This window comes from Lichenostomus cassidix, chromosome 1 (assembly GCF_008360975.1).
Source record: "Lichenostomus cassidix isolate B80296 chromosome 1, HeHo_3.0, whole genome shotgun sequence".
Classification (NCBI taxonomy): Eukaryota; Metazoa; Chordata; class Aves; order Passeriformes; family Meliphagidae; genus Lichenostomus; species Lichenostomus cassidix.
Window position 1 is genome coordinate 90,812,535 of NC_139479.1, and position 14,642 is coordinate 90,827,176.

Sequence of the window (14,642 nt, forward strand, 5' to 3'; positions counted from 1 at the left end):
CTCCCTTTCTCCCTATGTGGAGGCCATGGAGAGCTATGCACAAGCAGAATATAATGAGATCATGAGTCCTCATGTAAGTCTGAGACCAGAAGCCATTCTGTCTTCATCTTCCCACGTTATACATGACATCCTTCACACCCTCCCTGGAGATGGACAAGTCAAGAGCCATGCAGAGCCCTGAGGATAAAAAAAAAAAAAAAAAAAAAAAAAAAGCACAAAATATGCTCTCAAAAATAGAGTTTACCCCCATAGACCCATACTTTCCTCCTTCTTCTGTGCCCCATAGTGTTGGGCTACATGAGTGCAGGGAGCCTGTTGGAGCTCTGGTCAGTATGTTGGTTGTTTTCTCAGAGGAAATGTCTTTTTGTTTACATGGGGGAGAGAGAAGCTTAGAGAAGAAACCTGGCACAGAGCAGTTGGGATTTGGTTAATCTGCTTAGAAATACATTAATCGGAGGATCAGATGCTGTCAACAATACTCTTTCCCCTCACTCTCTTCCCCCTTTCAGTACCTTCCTCATCACTGCTCCCACTGGATCCTACTCCTCACCCTCCTCCCTGCAACTCCCTTCTCCCCTGCTGTGAATGCCAGGGGGTAATGAAGGACAAGGAGATTAAAGCAAAATTAACAAAAAAAAATATAAATCCTAGATCTAAATGAAAATTAAAAATGGGTATTCAGCTGTTTATTTATTTCCCTAAAAATAGCCTTGTGCCCCAGCCAAAATAAATGTATCCAGGATTTCCCTGGGAAGTTCTGGTTTCAAAAGATGAACAACTAGTAGATGTTTTGTCTGTCTGCTTTTCCCTTCGATTCCATCCATATGACATTATCATGGCATTATGACAGAGGCTGAAGAAAGGACTACTGCAAAGTGCCAACCCTCACTGCCTTCAGCAGGAGGTGCAGGTACTCAGCCTCTGGCTGTCATCTCTTGGCTAAAGATGGGCATCCATAATTGCCAGCAGTCACAATTTAGTGGGTGCTGTGATTAAAACTGGAGCCACGCAGTTCAGTTTCTCTTTTGGGCAGTTGGGATAATAATATGCACAAGGACATTACCTGTACAGGGAGAGGAGCTCTGAAAGAAGTTGTCACTGTTAGTGGCACATTTCTCAGCATCTTGTTGCTTTCCTGCCTGGCCTCTGGTGAATTGGAAAGGAAGCTCAAAGATGGCATTCCATGACTACATGAAGCCAAGGCTTAGGCCAAATTTACTGCTCTCTGAGCTCTGCTGCTGTAGAATAACTGTTGTCAGAGGAGTTTTTGTTCTACATGCACTGTTTTCTTTTAACATTTTTGTTCTATGAATTTTTCAAGAAAAGCACAAGAACAAAAGGCATTGCAGTGAACAAACTATCAGTACCAACTGGGAGATAAAGAAAAAAGATAGCAACTGCTATCTACTCTTAATATTTGTTTTGTACACACAGCCTGTTATATTTCTGGGTTTTGTTCTCAGATGTGCAACTCTCTGTTTCATTCTCTGTATGAAGAGATAATCATAGGCAATGCAGGATAGTGGTGTAGCTTGCTTAATTTCAAGGAAAACCTTTAAATTCAGGGATCTCCTGACCTCTGAGCCATTGTTTTAACAGCATTACAGTTGCATTAATTTTGGAGATTTTGCAATCCCATGTTAATCCAAATTCCATTGAAGTCAGTACACAGACACCCATTGTCTTAAGCTGGGGTTGGTTCAGGTCATTACTCTTCAAATTGCTAAGGGAAAGGATGAAAATAAAGAGCAGGATGCAGTGGTTATCAGAGCTCAGCTTCTTTTTGTGTTTTCATGGGTGAAGTAAAGGCTGTCTTAGAAAGAAATTGAGGTGGTAAATGTTTTTACAGGAGAATTGGTTTTTGGTTGTTTTTTTTTGAGAGAGAAGGAGGCATTAGGAGAACACAAGGCTGCTGCCTAAGGGTGCAGCAGTACTTGCCCCAAATAGAAACAGAATGCTTTGGCCACAGAGATCTCAGTGCATTATCCTTTCAACAGGAAGATGAGTCCTTGTGCCAGTTCCCTTCTCAGTTCCCTCATGCTAGAACACTGCACCGAAGGTGAGAACCCACCTCTGATTCTCTTCAGTGTGCTTTAGAGGAAGATCCAAAGGAAACAGTGCTGTTCTCCTGTTTATGTAAACACATGAGGAGGTGCACTCAGCTATTTGAGGACATGTGAACCCCATTAAAATTGGTGTACCCCATCTCTGCTTGGCTTGCCTCCTGTATTCCCCCAGCCAATGTGACCCAGCTGCCAGCTCTGTGTGGCTGCCACGGGGGAGTGGTGTCTGCTGGCTGTGCCCTGCAGCTCCTTTGCAGGCCTCTTTTCCCTAATGCATTTTTAGAGCTGATCTCATGACCTGTACTGTAGTGTGAACCCTTGATGCTCTGGGACAACACCTTCCAAACACCTGGGTTTGAGCATTGGATTTACAACCAAAAAGTGGTCATAAGACTTTCCTGAAGGCCATGCCCAGACCTTGTGCCAGTAAAGCAGAAATGAGTTAGCATGTTCACAAATGCCTGTGCCTTGGCTTCCTCCCAGAAAGTGAGAGATAGGGATCCAATAAACCTGTCAGAGATGTGCACCTTTGACAACAGCCCCACACACATGAAGTGCTCTATTGGTCCTGCTTGGGACCTGGGGCTTGGATATCTACTGGATGAGATTATAGCACCAAACCAGTGTGTGTAGGGATTTTGTCTGTCTGGGCAAAGAAGGGTGTGGTAGCATTGCTGCCTGTATTTTGTTCAACATGAGTAAGAATCAGAGGGACTGTGGTGGCACAGATCTTGCTGTGAGCTGCTATCAGGGAAGTACACAATGTCCTTTCCAGCATGGCATTCTTGCTGGTTTTAGCATGCTACTTGGATTAAACCTAGTACAGACACATGGTGTGTCTGCTGAGGACATACACTTGCGGGTTTGGAACTAGCCTATATCTCAAAAATGTTGCAGGGAGCTGGTCCACGTTTTTTCTTGGTAGGTGCTTTCTTAGCCGTGCTTTCCTCTGTCTGAGAAAGCAGTGTCATCCACTGCTTTTTCCATCCTCTTAACAGCAGTGGCTTTGCTGGGTCTTGCCTCAGGCCCCATAATTGGGCTACTGGATGGAATTTGGGTTGCAGCAGATATTCAGAGAAAGAAGACCTCCAAGGAGCCATCTTTTCCCATGTACATTCTCCCTGGAGTGTCGTGAAAGAGGTGTGAAAGAAGAGTTGCTTCCTACCAGTCTCTTCCCCTGCCCAGGGTGTTGCCATTGACTTCCTCGCTCATAGCCAAGACCTGAAATGACAGAGTTCACAGCCTGATGTGCTCCTTCTCAGGCTCAGTGTTTTATGTTGGTGTGGATGTGTATTGTTGGACTGAGAAGGGCTTTTGGAAGCGCTGGGAAGATTGTCCCTTCTAGCATGGCTACATGCAACACATGCACTGCTGCTGAATGAGCTGCAGGTCCCTGGGGGAAAGTGGACTTCATATCTTATATCATATTATCAAGTCTAATAAATAGTAGAAACTCAGTGATTTCCTGCAGCTGCTCTCCAAAAATCAGAGTAGATTGTGGGCCAGAAGTTCAGGCTGTGTGCTGATTCTGGTCTGTGTGCTGCTCAGCAAAGTAGCAGGCTAAGTCTCAGTCAGCCCTATACCCTGCATTTAAAAGCTGCCTGAGGTGGAGTTTCCACAGCCTCCATGGAGCAGTTTGTTTCAGAGCTTTGCTGTTGTCACAGCTAGATAGCTAGTCTGAGATCTCACTGCAAATTTTGTTGCTAATAAAGATGATTGGTGGGGAAAAGAGAACTATTTTTCTCATGCAAATTAAAAGCATACTACATTTATCTTTTAGCGTTTTTCTATCTATTTTTCTTCTGTTTCTTTTCTGTCCCTTTGATGTATTTCTCTATCTCTATCTCATTTCCTACCTTCCTCCTTCTGTGATTATCACTTTCTCCTTTCACAGGGAGCAGAAAGAAGCATCTGCTGTGCTTTCTGTGTTCTCACTTAATCCTGCCTGATCTCCTGTTGTTAGAGGCTCCTTTCCCTCTGGTACCTTTGTGTTTGTTACATATGAACATGGCAGAGCCCTGCAGAGGGTCCTGTGCTTTCGGGATGCTTCCCAGCTGTTGCCTCCAGCCCCATCGCCTTCCTCACTCAAGCCAAACAGCTCGTGCTCAGATGCTAATGTTATCACTCATTCCTCCCAGCGTGGTGATGCCTGGAGCTTTCAAATATGTTCATTAATTAGGCCTCCTGGGGTGTATTCCCGGCTGACCACTCTGTGTGCGTATGTGGAGCTGGCGGAGGGGAGGAGAGGGCATGCCTGGCTCTGGAGCATACGCTGTGCATCCTGCCGGTTTGCAGGCTTGCTTTAACAGTTGGTCATTCCTTAAAGCCTCATCCCCCTGCAGAAGTGGAGAGAGCCTGAGATGCCTTGGAGGGGCAAAGAGACGCAATCGGGTTTGACAGGATTTGCACCACAAATTAAGTGCTGAATGTTTGCGTTTGACACTCCAGTTCCATGGAGCTTTTGGGTAGCCCTTCGCAAAAAAATCTGTCAGAAATCCAAGCATCCAGAAAGCAGGGGGAAAGCCACTCTGCCACCTCCTGTTTGTCACTTCTCAGAGTATGCACAACACCAAATTGGTGCTGCATGGCCTTGTCAGCTCCAGCGCGCTGGGGAGGAAGGTACTGGCCACGGCAGGGAGCTTGCACAGTGTCCCCCTCATCCCACACCTCCATGGTTGGTGTCTCATTTTTGATGTAATGGGGGTGTGGAGGCAGCACCACCATTCTTCTTGGTCGATTAAAAGAAAAAGTACAAACCAAACTCATTTAATTATGTTGGGATGATCCAGGGATGCTCTTGCCAAAAGACTAAAAGAAGCTTGGTTTCATTTCATAGATTTCCACTTTCCAAAAGTAGCTGTGCTTTCTTCATCTGTCCTCTGTGGTTATGTATTATTGCTGTTTGTGCTGTCTGGAGCAATGCTGTCTTCCAGCCTAGCAGAAGTGCTTTACTCCATTGTTGTATTGCTTCCTAGAGCCTAGAAAAGTCTTTAACTTCTTGTGACTTGGGTATAGAAATACATATCAGTAGGTTTTACTATAATGAGAGCTGGGCAAGCAGTTCTGAAAAGCTGTCCCTTTGATGGAAATCATCCCTGGATGGGCAGCAGCCTTGTGCCAGTCTCAGTACAGCACAGCTGCCCACAACAGCACCTTGCCATTAGAGCTGAATTCCTTCCCTGTGGCCTGTGTTTACTGTGAACATACGGAGCATTCCTGTGGCAGCATCAAAAGACAACTCCTTCTGAGCTTCTGTGGTTCTAGGATTTACCCAGTGTCTTTCTCAAACCCTTGGTTCCTCCTGCTCAGAGACTACTCTTGCCCTGCTGTATTGCCCTTTAGCCATTCCACATCCTGCTTAGAGATAACCAAATTATCTGTGGAGACATGGGGCTCTTGCAGAAGCATCTGGTGGGCAGCCTTTCCTTGCATCTCTTCTGGCGTGTGTGTTTTAAGCCATGCTAATTTACATCCATAAGTAGCCATCAAGTGTACACTGTTACATTTATTCCTCTCTGCCTTTCAAGAAATGTTTTCCCCAGGGTCATATTCTAGCTTGCAACTTATTCCTCTGAGTATTTATTGCTTTCAACCTGCATCTAGGCCTCAGGGTATGGTTTCTGCTCCTTCCATCGGTCTCTCTGCTTTTTCACCTGCTTTCCCTCAATACCACATGCCCAAGCAGCACAAAGCATTCCTGGGGTGAGGGGACACTGCCCCAATTGACAGCCAGGCAAATGGAGTCAGGGAGTCAGATGTACTGCTGGGACAAGTGCTGAGGTGGATGGAGAGGTCAGAAGCTGTCACTGCTCCCCTTTCCCTGCCAGAGGTGACCCTCAGGTTGTCAGCACGGCCGCCTGCCTTCTTGGTCTTTAGCCTGATTCTCCTAGTGTGACCTGTGGTAAAAAAGAAATTGCTCTTACCCATTAACCAGGATCTATTTGTCAGACATGTGTGGGAGAGAGAGCTATGAAACCAGCATTTCCACTGGCAGGGGGATGAGGAGTGAGAGGACTGCTTATCTGCACCTCTGGGGGCAACCAGCCACAGGAGCAGGTGTGGCCTCAGCATAAGTGACTACCCCTCTTCTCCCAGCAGGTCCTGCTGAGCCCAGGATTCAAACCCACACTGAGATTTTTCAGTGGCAGACCAGACTTTGATGAAGTTAGTTTTAGCTTTCTGACTGAAGCCTGATTTATCTTAGTTGGTTTTTATGGAGTCTGAGAAGCAGCCTGGAACCCTTGAAAGGCCAGTGCACCAAAGGTTGGAAATCCCTCCTCCACCAGACAAAATCATATTCATGTTTATGTGAGTGTGTGCAGCAGCTTCTCCCTCATGTTGTCATTTTTGAACTGGGGAGAGCTGGTGTGAGCATTTGCAGAAGGCAAGGAAAGCAGGTCGGATGAATACTGTGGAAGCAAATTCAGGCTTATTATTCAAACAGATGTTCATGAATATATTTTGCCATAATTGCAGAGTTTTAATTGTAATCTGACTTGATGGGCACATGAGTTTAAAAGTAGAAGACTGAATTTATGGAAAGAGAGATGATTTGGGAGATGAACTACCAAGCTGGGCTCTGGAGAGTGAGAGTTCCTATCTGGCTCTGCACAAGCATAGGCACATCACCTGGGCTTATTGTTCCTTGCCTCCCCTGGATCCCAGGGATGCTCAGATCCTGCTGGGAGAACACATCAGCATCCTGAGCAGGACTATTTCTGTGCTGAATTGTCTGTTCATTCATAACTATTGTTTTCTTTGCTTTCCACTGTTGGCAAATATAGTGGAGATTTGCCACTTTTTTATCCCTCTGCCTATCTCTTTCTTCCCTGTCCCCAAGCTGAGGATTCTCCTCCTTTCCTCTTCTGGTTTCTCAGCTTCCATGGGATGCTGTAAAAACCTTTCTTGATGGTGCTTCTCCTGCCAAACCAGGTCTCTGTTAAGTTTTGGTGACACAATGACTTCACTGCCTGGTGAACAAGAGGAGAATCTGGGAAAGAAGCCAAAGCCTGATTCTACTATGGTGATTATTATTATTTCCATTAGCAAATACAGCAGGTAAAGTGATGATAAACAAGGGAGAGATACGTGTGATTTGTAGGTGTTTAAACCCTTCTGTGCATTCTTTCTTTAAATTTTATTTATTTTTCTCCCTGAATACAAGCACTGATTTAAAGTTAGGGACAGATTGCTTCATTTTCACCCAGATCCCGGTGATATTGGGGGTGCCCACATGTGGGGCAGCGCAGCCTAATCATTCTCACACAGTACCTACAACACAGAAGGTAGCCGTCCTGACTGCAGATGAGATGTCCTCTCCTCTGACACATCTGGAGAGCCAGAGAGGCACTGGCACCTCCCTGAGGGGGACACTCCCCTCCAAGAGCTGTGCTGGCTGCCCGTGCATCTTCCTCGCCCAGGAGGTGTGTGGGCAGCGCTCACCTCGGCTGGCACCGTGGCTCATCTGGCGTGGACCCAGCTGGCTGCAGGTGAAGGCAGCCTCCTGAGGATGGTCTCAGGTGGAGGATTTGGAAGGAAACGAGCCTGAGAGTGCAGAAAAGAGGGTAGGAGAGAGGCTGATTTGTGATGGTAACTGCTAGTGTAACTGTGCTGAGGCAGCTGTTAAAAACAGTGATGCTTAAAGAGAAAGTTTTACCCCTTACGGTTAACAACGTGGTAGCACAGACTCTAGAGATGGAAACCTCCTGCTCAGCCTCCTGCAGAGCTGTAAGACAGCAGCTGGTAACACAGCAATGGCTCCAAAAATACTTGTGGAAACTGCAACACCTCTGCACATGCTGCCTGGTCCCTTGGTTCCCCCTCCAGGCAAACAAAAATGAGCACAAAAAAGTAAGTAAAATTGAGGGCTCAGCCTTTCCCAGCTCTTGGGAACCACAACTAGGTTTCTCTGAGATTTAATGATACATGGGGAGAGCAGTGAGTACCTGCTCTTGGCTTCAAGAGAAAAGAAAGAGTTTGGGGAGATGTCTTTATGCAGAGTAGCACTGATCTGAGCTTTTAATAATGCAGTGGACTTGTAAGTGTTCCAAACTGTGAGATTTTTGAATTAATTTTTAATCTGTGGTTTAACATTAAAGATTAACATGTGTGTTTCAAATTTCAGAAAGGGAATTTACCCCTGAAAGGCTAAGACTTTCTTCAGTGGCTTTTTATGATTTTGTTCTATTTTACCTTTTCTTTTTTTGTATTTTGTTTTGTTTTTTTTTCTTTTTCTCTCTGCTGGGTGCATAAAAGAAAGAAAAAAAAACCCCAACCAACAAACAAGCAAACAAGGAAGCAAACAACAAAAAACCCCTCAAACAAGCTAACAAAGGTAAGGGAGAAGCCAGCCTACAGGCTGTGCTTGCGGAGTTTTCAACTTGTTGTTAAACCAGTGTCCAATTGGGCTCTTTCATATTAATGCTGCTCTGTGTGCTCTTCGACTTGGCAGGAGAAACAACATCTGTATGAGCAACTGAGCCAGCTGTGCAGAAAAAAAATGTTAGTTCAGAGCAGTTGTGTACTTTGCTGCTTGGGCATAAGCAACTTCTTGCATCTGTTACAGAGGGAAAATTTGCAAAGTGTGTTCCTGAGACTTTAAAAGACAGGGGAAGCTTGTAGCAGTTTTATGTTTGCAAAAGTTAGCAGCTGTTGTAAAAGGGAATTTAGGACATCATGGAAAGGGAAGAAGAGAGGGCAAGCATAAAATCAGACAGCACTGTGAGGCTTGGTCACCCGGGGTTAACTATCAGACCTTGGCATCAGAAAATAAGGTCGTTAAGGAGGGAGGTGCATTGTAAGGTACAGTAACAGCAGCATCTGCATTCACAAAGTCTCTTTTCTGTCTTTCAAGCATGATATGATTGTACTCTGTGTTTTTTGAAAAGCTGCTCAAGAGGTTTGGAGCATTTTATAAGCATTTGACATTTCCTTGAGGGTGCCTGCTTTGTGCCTCCCAGCCTGGGATGCTTTAGGGCAGGGCCACTTGGAGAAAATGTTTGCTCTTAGAATCACGTTGGCCTCCAATGGAGCTGTACATAGTGAACCTCCTTGGTTATTCTTTTTTCTCCTTGATATGTGTTTGTGTTAATTTGAAATCAATACTAATACTTGGTACAGTGGTGGAGAGAGTGACTAATAGGCAGAGCAAGGCCAATGAATCAGGTTCTGAAGTCCTGTTCCTGTCTTGCCATTGACCTGCTGCATGGTGTTTGGGTGAGTTATATCCTCTCTCCATCTTGGTCTCGCTCACTGCAAAATGGAGAATCTGCATTGCCCCAGTGACTCCCTTTCTGGCATAATTTAGAGCTACCAGTGCAACTTTCTGCACTTGAGTTTCTCAGCATGCACACAACCAGAGTGCTGGAGGGCTGGCACTGGCTGCAGGGGAAGGTGCATAGCATTTGTGAAAAATCAGGCTCAGTGATCTTGGCTTGGATGCTTAGAGCTGCAGATGCTTCAGCTCTGGGTACACCATGAGCAGGGAGGGCCTCCCAGCTCTGGGATGTGTTTCCCTTTGCACCCTGTGCTGGCACATGCCAGAAGGACACACAGCAGATGGACAGCAGATTTGTATTAATCTGGCTGTGTACATTTCATCTATTGGTCCTGCTTCCAACATACAATGTGGGAATGATTAACCCAAATGACTGGAGAGTCAGGAACTGATTTATGGTCAGCAACACTTCCACCAAAGCTTTGGGCTTTGGTATAGGCAGGCGGGAAAGATTGCAGTTCCAGAGGGCAGGGTGCATGGAGTGTCTCTCCTTCTGGGAAAGGACTGCAAAGTGCTTAAATAGATGTGTTGCTGTGGCTTATGTGTGGAAGTCTCTGTGCCTGATGCTGTCCCCTTGAGCAACATGAGGACCAAACTTCATGTGGAAACATCTGCAGCTCCAGAACTCTGAGTGTTCCCATGAGAAGATTATGATGGAGTTGTTCATAGCGAAAGCTGGTAAAGAACTGGACATTTATTCCAGGGAAGTCCTAATGTACCCTCTCTGTTTCGTTTCACATCATAGTGAGAGATCCAATCGTGTAACAGAAAGACCAAAAACCAGGGTAAATTTCCACTGGGAAAAGATACTATTCACATGATGTTGAAAGGCCATAGCATATTAAGTATGCATGTGTGTATTCACTGCACTGGTACTGCATAAAATTATGTAAAGTCAGAATTTATGTAATATCTAAATATATGGCAAAAGTTTAAATGGATTGAAATAAAGTGTTCTTACCTTATTGAACTGAAGTGTACCAATATTACCATAATTAAATGGTGAAGTCAATGCAATTCATTTTGTCTTCACTCTCTGAAAATGTCATCAAAGTTGATATTCTTACAGCCTATTCTGATTTTAATGAAAACTCTTCTTTTCCCAGTGGAAAATTGTCCTTTTACAACCTCTTTTAGACAGCTCAGCTCATAATCTGAAACATTCAATTACTGACCTGACATTTGCCAGAGCAAAAGACAAATTTGGGTTTTCCTTTCTTTCCAATTTAAATGAAAAGGAGCCTGCCCTTTTTTGTTTCCTTTCTGTTTGCTTGTTTTTAATAGTTTTAATAATTTGAAATCCAAAGTAGTTTGGGATTAATGAAATTTAAGATATGGAAGTGTAATGTCTTTGAATACGCTCGTGTAAGCTAGTTTCAATCCGACTGCTTTTAGAGACTTTGCTTTAATCAATGTTGTTTGGATACAGAGAAGTTTTCACGGTGATTTTGCACATTCTTAAGCCTTAAAGGCTCTCTCTCCTATGAACAAGCTACAGGAGTTTTGTTTAAGCCCCAATTTGGCAAGATATTTAAACAAGTGCTTACTTTCTAAACATTAAATGTATTTCCACTGACTTACCTGCCTTTGATGGAATTTCTAGGACATATCAAATGCACCCAGGCATCAATGTGTGGCAGAGCAGTCCTGGCTCCTGGTGGGCAGTCTGCTGGCCATGCAGGTGGCAGCGTTGGTGAAGCAGAACTCAGTCAGGAAACAGAGCAGGAAAATTTTTAAGGGATCTCAAGGGCATGGTGAACAACAAAGAACACTGGCTGAGTATTCTTCCACTTGCAAAGCTTGTGCACTCCATAGGATGGGAGCATTTCACACACAAGACACAAAACAGGGGTGGAAAGCAAATAGCCAACTTGTTGGCATTGCCTTAGCCAAAACTTATGGGTGGCTGCACCAGATCCTTTAAGAATCTGATACTCGTCCTGGTGACAGTCCCTCCTCACCTCAAGAAAAATGGGTTCAGTCTATTAATAAAAACTTTTTGTCTCAGAAAGGGCTTGGGAGGCTGATTATTCGGGAGTTGCTTTTATTTTAGTTTATTTAAATATTTAAAATTATATTATTTAAATATTTAAAAATATCTAATTTATTTTCCTGTGTCTTAGACACGTTAAGGGGTGAGCCCACTATAATCTCCCTTAGGCCAACATGAGCAGCCATGGGGTGATGATGGTGCTGGAATACCCTGGTAACAGGGGAAAACAAGTAAGGTGGGTACCCCAAGAAGCATTTGGAGGAGCTCCCCTGCATTTGGCTTGGAGAAGTGAAGCCATTTCTTGAAAGTTATTTCCTATCCCCAAACCTCACTGTCCATGGTCCCCTGAACTTCCTAAACCCCAACTGTAGCTCCCATTCTACTACTGCAGCCCCACAGTCCTCTCCCCAAAGCTCTCCTTCCTGAGCTGTCCTCATCCCCTCTCCAACCTGAACTAGCTCTGGTCTAGCTTCAGTCTCCCCTTTGCAGGGAACCTCACTCAAATAAGAAGTCCCAGCTCCTTGGAGTCCTCACTGCTGTGGCCTCTGGCTTTGTGCCATCCACGCACCCCTGTGTGCATGGGTGCTCTCCTGCTCTCTGTGGAGCCCATCAGTATCAGGGTGGGTGGATGCATCATGCTCCTGTTCTCTTGCTGCCTCATAATTTCTGAAAGTTGCAGCAGAACCACAAAGCTTGGGTTTCACGTGGCCACTGGAGATTCATGGAGGACTCCCGGTGGTGTCTGCAGGGAGGGAGACAAGATGCAGCATGTGCCTGGATCTTTACTCAGCCTGTGCCTAATAGGGCAAGCCCTGTTCCTCTGTTGTCCATCACCCTCTGCTCTTCCTCCCTTTGGAGGAGGAAGGACATAGCTCTTGATGCTTTGGGTAAAAGTAGTTGGTTGAACCATAGGTTGGGATATTTGCACTGGAATTTGACCTGAGGATGGTTGTGTCAGGCAGCTGCACCCCACACTCCTGCCTCTCCCCACAACACATGAGCTGTATATTCCAGCCTGACCACCATTCATCCTGCCTTCCCCTGTGCCAACTGCCCTCACTGGACTTTAATCTTATTCCTTATGGGCTCTGTCCTTCCCACTCAATATACCATTGAATATATTTAAACCATGGGTTGTTTTCCCTTATTAAGCAGTTTATCACTGTTGCATTTTTTTTTTTAGCCAGGAGAGAAGGAAGAAATTTATTCTTTCGACCATAAATCATTTACAAAGCTGCTGGGCTGTTAATGTATTTTTTATGTCTCGGCAAACAGAAAATAGAAGTGAGTGTCTTAGTAAAGCTCTGCCGACCTGTTTTAATTTCAGCTTCCTAACCCTGACTCTCTGTTCCCCAGTCTTGGGAGCAGGTACATTTCTCTTGTAGAGACACCAGTGGATACCTCCTCCCCAAGGAGACAACTCTGCTGTGTCAGCAATGTCACGTGCTGTTGCCAGCACTTGGCACTGATCTGCAGCGTGACACATCTCTGCTGACTGGGCTGTGCTGGGAGAATACTAGCAAAGAAATGGGATCAGGGAGGGTGGGAACTCGAGCCTATTTTTGCTTTTAGATTCTGGGAAGAGCTCTAATTAGATGCCCGCTCTGGGGTAAGCAAGGCACATGCAGCTCTCAATTCATCCCATGCAGCCTCAACCTGTGCTTTTCATGTGTGGGCTCAGGTGTGGTTACAGATACCCACAGGAATGCTTGAGCATGCTCTCAGAGACAAGGACTAGCCATGGTGGAGCTTCCCAAATGTTAAGAGCTGGTTCCTGCAAGGTTTTGCAACCTGCTTCAGGAAAATGAAGCCAATGTATGCCTTTGCTGCACTCAGTCAGCTCTGTGCCTTTTCCCTCTTTCAGGAAACAAAGATACCAATCTTTGTGTAAAAGGTGAATTTTCCTTTCTGGTGTGCTGTGACAAGCAGTAAGATAATTAAGAGGAGGGATGTGGGAGGTTTATGTTGGCATCCCAGCTAGATGAATGGGTAAGTCTGCAGCTCAGAGCTGCTGCTGCAGGCTTTTTGCAAACTCAAGCTGAGCTTCTTACCTTAAATGTGCTTATATGAACGTTTGATAAGCTTTCCTCCTCAAGTCACTTTAGCTAAAGTAACTGGCTGTGGTCATTTAAAATGTTCCCATCCCTAGACATCCATTACTGTAGGATGATGCCTCTACTGTAGCAGTGAGCAGAACAGGACAGAGTGTCTGCAATGCAGCTTTCCCCTCTCCCAGCAAAGGAAGTTAGCCTGTCCCTACACCTTCCTCAGCAGGTTATGCTGCTCAATGCCTAGCTGTGAGGTAGGGACACTGCTTCTTTTCTGCTTTTGCTGGCTTCGGGGCAACCTTGTGTTGAGCGACAAGGCAAACAGCAGAGGATGACGACATCTTAAGTTACTGCAGCAGGATTCCCCAGAGCTGATCTATCACAGGAGTAGGGGGGTTGAAGGAAAATGTACTGTGTTTGCCAGTCTTAGTTTTGTAAAAGACAAAGCATAGGGAAGTAACTTTCTGTGCCCAGCTAAACTTTTGCTTTCCTCCTTGTCTGTGCCTATCATTTGCAAAATGGTGTTTCAGGCATCTCTGAAGGACCTGAGGAGGGAAGGAAGTGACTGGCACCCTGTTGCAAGGACACACCACCCGCTTTGTACCTTGGCTATTCTGCCTCGTAGTGGCCTTCAGCCATCTTCTGTAGACAGATTGTCTGCTCCTGATTTCCCCACCTGAGTCCCAGGGTATGAGTCATTGATGACTCTGATTTTAAGCACAGCCAGGAATGGACAAAACTGACACCAAATGGTCCCACAGAGTGGGATGAATTAGGCTTACCCACCCTTCCACTCTCAGTGTAGGGAAGAAATGAGTGAGCTCTTGAGTTCCTGTTCCCCCCTGAGTCCCCTCTGGCCTTGCTCATCTGCTACAGCATGAAAAGCCCCAACCTCTCAAGTGCAGCTCTCCTTGAGTCCTCTGCAAATGCTGTGAATTCAAGGACTGCCAGCTCAGATCACAGCAGCTTCTGTTTCCAGCCAGTGCCACATGCATTGGAGGGAAGTGTTAAACTTCCCATAATGTGCTTAATAGTGCAACACTACACCATGGAAAGGGGATTAACGCATGCCCAGAGCACAGCCATTGATTAGTTTTATCCTAGCTAATGTCATTGTAGACGCTATTTTTGTTCCTATCACTGCTCCTTTGTATTTTTATAATCTTGCTATCATACAATGCAGTTGTTTTTCTGCCTCTAACTTGCATGCATATTGCATTCAAGGCAGCAGAGATGCAGGGCATCCATCCCAGCTTGCTGGA

General features: G+C 45.3%; 1 protein-coding gene across 7 annotated transcripts in view; it reads left to right on the plus strand.

Annotated features, from left to right (window-relative positions):
- Positions 1-14,642, plus strand: part of IGSF11 (immunoglobulin superfamily member 11) — a 138,962-nt gene that overhangs the window by 109,523 nt on the left and 14,797 nt on the right. The window contains exon 1 of one of the 7 annotated variants that reach the window (XM_085070727.1): positions 7,692-7,913. The exons of the other annotated variants lie outside the window; for them this stretch is intronic. The gene's annotated coding sequence lies outside the window, so the exon portion shown is untranslated. Of the gene's footprint in view, positions 1-7,691; positions 7,914-14,642 lie in introns of those variants that run through there. 7 annotated transcript variants of the gene reach the window in all.